This window comes from Emydura macquarii, unplaced genomic scaffold (genome assembly GCF_026122565.2).
Source record: "Emydura macquarii macquarii isolate MOO-44397 ecotype Brisbane River unplaced genomic scaffold, CSIRO-AGI_Emac_v2 contig_705, whole genome shotgun sequence".
Lineage (NCBI taxonomy): Eukaryota > Metazoa > Chordata > Testudines > Chelidae > Emydura > Emydura macquarii.
The window spans coordinates 44,038-49,569 of record NW_027130842.1 but is presented as its reverse complement, the minus strand read 5'-3'; the positions used below and the strand labels follow the sequence as shown (position 1 = coordinate 49,569).

Below are 5,532 nucleotides of genomic sequence, written 5' to 3'. Positions count from 1 at the left end.
TGCTGAGGAGGCTTGCTCTGAAGCAGTCAATTTGTTAAAAATAGCAGCTCTTAAACTGTGGTTTGTGGAAAACCAGTGATCACTTCCTGGGGGTCTAGAGAAAGATTCCTTTGGAGGATCATGAAGTAAGAGGTTAGGAGAAGAGATTCCATGTGGGAAAACTAGTCTTACAAAGTGGCCAATAGAAAGAAAAAAATGGAAGATCAAGCTAACTAGAAGTAAAAATTCCAGACTAAGCACAAAAACACCCCTCCCCCCACCATGATAACTGTAATTCTTTGCTTCCCCACGGCCCCCTTTTGAATGTTTGGCATTAATTAAAACAGCTGATTTTGATATCTGTGGAAAATAAATAGCTTTTTAACATGTGGAACTTAAGTGACAAACAATAGATTGCACAAAAGAAAAGTGATACTAATATTCAAATTAATGATCTGAAAAAAAGTATGGACTTAACATTTTTATTTAAAAATATATTTTTTGTAAATGATTTTCATCATCGTTTCCAGAGTCAACACCTGTAAATTACTTCAGCATCTGCCAGCAAAATGATGGGTGAAAACCTGGCTTCACTGAAATCAACAGGAACTTTGTCGTCGACTTAAGTGGGGCCAGGATTTCACTCAATAACTTTAAATAATGTTTAATGGTTACTTCCAATTAACTTTATATTGTACTATATGTTAGGAGTTGAAATCCATTGGAAACGCGTGAACATAAAAACTGCCCATAAAACAGTGTCTATCGCAATAGGAAAAATATCAGATAAAGGATTATAGCTTCTCCTAATACCACCCAGGATTTGATTGATTGTTCTGAATTTGGAACTGGATCTTGTCCTGAAACATTCAGATCATCAGGCATTTGAGGTGCAATGTATTTGTCCATGACCGGAGCCATCTTCATCACCATCTTTGGAAATCTTGCCATAATTATTTCAATCTCCTATTCCAAGCAGCTTCATTCTCCAACCAACTTCTTGATCCTGTCCATGGTTGCAGACTTTCTTCTGTGATTCACAATTATGCCCTACAGCATGGTCAGATCTGTGGAGAACTGCTGGTATTTCGGGATCACCTTCTGCAAAGTCCATTATAGTTTTGACCTGATGCTCAGTGTAACTTCTATCTTCCATCTTTGTTCCATTGCTGTTGATCGATTATGCTATTTGTTACCCACTGCATTATTTTAGCAAAACCACTATCTCTGTGAAAAAGCAATTGCTAGCAGTTTGTTGGTCAGTACCAGCTGCTTTTGCTTATGCTTCTGGAATAGAGGGCTATCAGATTTTAGTTGCATGCTACAATTATGTTTAATAAATTATGGGGAACAGTTTTGTTTATAGTTGGCTTTTTTACTCCTGGCTGTGTTATGATAGGAATTTATGTCAAAATTTTTGTAGTATCAAAAAGCATGCACATACTATGAGCAGCATGCCTGAAAATGCAAATGATGAAAAGCCAAATCAACTTTCCAAAAATAAAGACAGGAAGGCTGCTAAGACACTGAGTATGGCCATGGGAGTGTTCCTAATATGCTGGCTTCCGTGTTTCTTCACAATCTTAATTGATCCACTTTTAAATTTCTCTACTCCTGTAATGTTGTTCGATATCTTAACATGGTGTGGCTATTTGAACTCTACCTGTAATCCATCAATATGTGGTTTCTTCTACCCAGGGTTTCAAAAAGCACTTAGATACATATTAGGTAAAATATTCCAGACACACTTCTGTACAGCTAGTCTGTTTCCTGAAAATCAATAATGTGTTTGGTTATAACAAATGAATCCAGGGGTGATTTTCAGTTAAAAAAGGGGGCATTGTTTGGTTGAATATTATTGTTTAAAATTAAAGCTTCCTTATTCATCTGTCATAATTATTACTACAAAATGCTATCATCTAATACTTTTCACTGATTATCACCGAACAATATACAATGGCACAATACAGAGTGAATGATTATGTTTAAGTAAGCGATAAGTAGAAAATGTCAGTACATGTCTCTTATAATTCAGTAAAACTATGTATTTGCAAAGGATTAATAATCTAAATGGACATTTGCAACAAGAAAATGATGAAGTTGAAGAGGAATTCTGTGAAGCTTACAAGCTTGTCTCTTGTCGGGCTAAGAAAAGATGTTGCCACAACCACCTTGTCTCACCTTTATTTCTGTAATTGTAGTACAGTATTATAATTCTATTTTCTCTTTGTATTATTTGTCTCAGACTTTATCTCCTTAATTTCTATTCTTTCTTTTTTCCCATTTCATTTCTTCAGTTAGTGAGCAATCTATATGTTAATCTAACATGCCATACAAGTATACAGGTGGGAACTACAGTAGGAAATATGGGGAATCTTTCCATTGACTTCAAAGGGGTTTCACCCATGCAGTCTACTGGAATATGCAGTGTAATCAGTATACGCATTTTATTTTATTTTATTAAGCTCTGAAATTAAGATGATAGAAGAAAAAAGCAATTAATTTCATAATCTTCATCTTAGAACATAGGCAGAGCGACTGGTCACATGACGCACAGTGGGACGCAGTGACCGCAACTGCTCCCTGCCCCCACTGTACTTTGGATTTTGTAAATATGTTATATCTCCATCTTCCTCACCTCCTAGTTCCTTCCCGCTTCTGTTGCTATCTTCTCCTTCTCTATTTTGTCTGGTGGGGTGGTCTCCCATTGTCCCTCTATCCTGAACTCCTCAACTGGTCTGATTGAAGGGGGTGGACTCAATCTCCTTATCAACCTAAATTCTTTCACTTGTGTCTCTCATTATTTTGAAATAAATTAAACCATTTTCATTTCATTTGAATACTTTTATTTCATTTTGATTCAGTTTAAAAATTAATTTGTTTCAATTTCATGTTTAAATGTTTTTCATTTTTCTGGGTTTTTTTCTTCTTATTTTTTCACTTTTTTGCCTTTTCCCTTTATTAGACTGGACGGGGCAGAAAGAGGGACAGAAAGGAAGGGAAACAAACAAAAAGAATCAAAACAATGTTTTAAAATCAAAATGAAAATGTTTGTTCTAATAACATTTCAAATATAAACATTTTTGTGAAAATTTTCACGTATTCCAAAAAGTCATTTTTCATCATAAAAGCTTTGACTAAACATTTTTAATGATCTCTCATTCACCTCTGCTCCTTGCCTCATTCCAATATTTTAATATGGCTCACAGCACAAGTTAAACTTTTTTTTTTTTTTTTTAAAAGGAGTTCAATCCCACAAAACAAAAATAGTTTTAGAAACTCATAAGAAGCACACTGAACACAACAATTAATTCTCCTTGTTTGTATATTGCTTCTTTCCCGCTCCTGTTTTCTGTATTTTGGGTGTTTAAACTATCGGCTGGCTAGGGCAGGGGTCTTTTTGATACACCTCTGTAAAATACCATGCAGTAATGATACCAGTAATTTTAAAAGGAGGCAACAAGGTCTCACACATAAAGCACTAAGTGGGGCCTCAGGATACCTAAGTTCTATTTCCATGTATGCCCCTGCCTACTGGGTGACCTTGGACAAATCACCTTAGTCCAGACAAAGCCACAAAGGGATTTAGTCACCTCAGTTCCATTTTAGGCATCATGGTGGCCCACATAACCCCTGAATGGCTGAACCTACCCCTCTAGGTGCCTAAACTCGCTCAGCACCAACATTTTTGCTGTAAAAGGACTCGTAGGCGCCTACCTCTGGGCATGTGCACTGCTGCCACAGGCAGGCATCCACATGCCTGTGTTATGGACTAGGCCCCAGCCTGATCCTCACAACAGGTGAAGATAGATGGGGCAATGTCTATTTCTCCATGGGGCCCAATTCATTAGGTGCACTCAAGGCACACCTCCACCTCCACAGAAAATGGTGGTGAGGGGAAGAGGGGGAAACTTGCCTTTAGCCCAGTGGTTAGGGTATTCACCTGGCATGTGGGAGACCCTAGTACAATTCCCCCTCTTCCTGAGGAGAAAGGATTTGAAGATATGAGTGCCCTCCCCCTGGATTGTAGAATGATTATCACTCTGTCTCTAGCCCAACTAACATTTAGTTAAAGTGGAATGGATTCAACAAGAGAGACAGAGAGACCCACATCAGAATACACCATAATCCAGATGCTGATAATGCCAGCACCACAGCCTTCTCTTCCTCCACCACCACCCGAGCCATTTTTCTGTGGAGTTCTTGGAAGAAATGGCTTAGGTGCCTAAACTGCCCTGGGAGAGGGGTTCCTACCTGTGGATCACAAGCAGAAATAGGTACCTTCCTGCAGGCAGGATCTAGGTGCCAAATATTGTGTGAGGAGTGGGGCTTAGGACACACTCCTCATTAGGATCGTCCACTGTTTAGTTTTGGAGCTTGTGGATCCCACTCTTTGGCACCTATCTTTTCCCATGTATTCTGTAGGCAGCCAAGGTGACTAAGTCTGGCTTTGTGGATCCCATTGTTATCCCACTGATTTTTCAAGACACCTAGAAGTTAGGCATTGAAATGCTTAAGTCCCTTCGTGGATTCAGGCCTCAGGCCTTTCTGCCTCACTTTCCTCATCTGTAAAATGGAGATAATGATACTGACCTCCTTTGTAAAGAGTGTTGCACTCTGCTGATGAAAAGTGCTATGTAAGTGATCCCCTGTAGGGGGCGGTGCCGGTGGCCCTCCCTCAGTGTCAATCTCTGAGGGAGGCCACACCTCCTGGCACTTACGCCCTGTGGGGAGTCCCAATTAAAGGGGCCGCCTCTGGCCCTTAGTAGGGGGTAATTGTCTCTCGCCCTCAAAGGACGGACAAACAGTCTATGACCCGGCCCTCAGTCAGGGATGGGCCGGCAGCAGGAATCAGCCTTCAGCCCTCAGTGGGGCGAGTCAATGGTCTCCAGGCTAGCCCTCTAGCAGGGCAGGCCCACAAGGGGAGAAAGCAGTCTCTAGCCCCAGGGGGCAAGGAAACAGTCTAGGGCCTGGCCCTTCCATAGGGCAGGCAAACAATAGGGAACACAGTCTCAAGTCCTTGGCTGGGCAAGCACACAGTCTAATAGCCCGAGAGGGTGAGGAAATGGTCGAAGGCCCTGGCCTTTAGGCAGTGCAGGGCAGGGCAGACAGGCAGCAGTCTCTAGCCTTTAGTAGGGCGAGTAAGTAGTCTCTAGGCAGAAGGGCAGCAAGGGATAGGCTCTGGCCCTCAACAGGCATTCACCCCAGGTCGGGGTAGCTCGGGCAGCTCCTCCAGGTCCTCAGGCAGTAGGCAGCTGTGGCCGTTCCTCCAGGCCCCAGGCAGTAGGAAGCTCTGGCAGCCCCTCCTCCGGGTCATTGGATCCAGGGGTTTCCTTCAGCTTGTCCGGCTCAGGCAGCTCCTCCAGATCCTCAGGGCCCCACGAGGTGGGTAGATCCAGCAGCTTCTCCTCTGGGTCATAGCAGTCGGGGCCAGGCGTATGCTCAAGCACCAAGGGAGAGGCAGCCTTCTCCCTCGGCTCCTCGCCCCTGATTGAGCGGGCAGGCCTGGGTTTTATAGGCCTAACCCCGCCTACCTGCTTCCCGTCAGGTGCT

General features: G+C 42.3%; 1 pseudogene; it reads left to right on the top strand.

Annotated features, from left to right (window-relative positions):
• The first annotated feature begins 874 nt into the window (after window positions 1–874).
• LOC137149013 (trace amine-associated receptor 2-like) lies at window positions 875–1,763 on the top strand (annotated as a pseudogene).
• The last annotated feature ends 3,769 nt before the right edge of the window (window positions 1,764–5,532 follow it).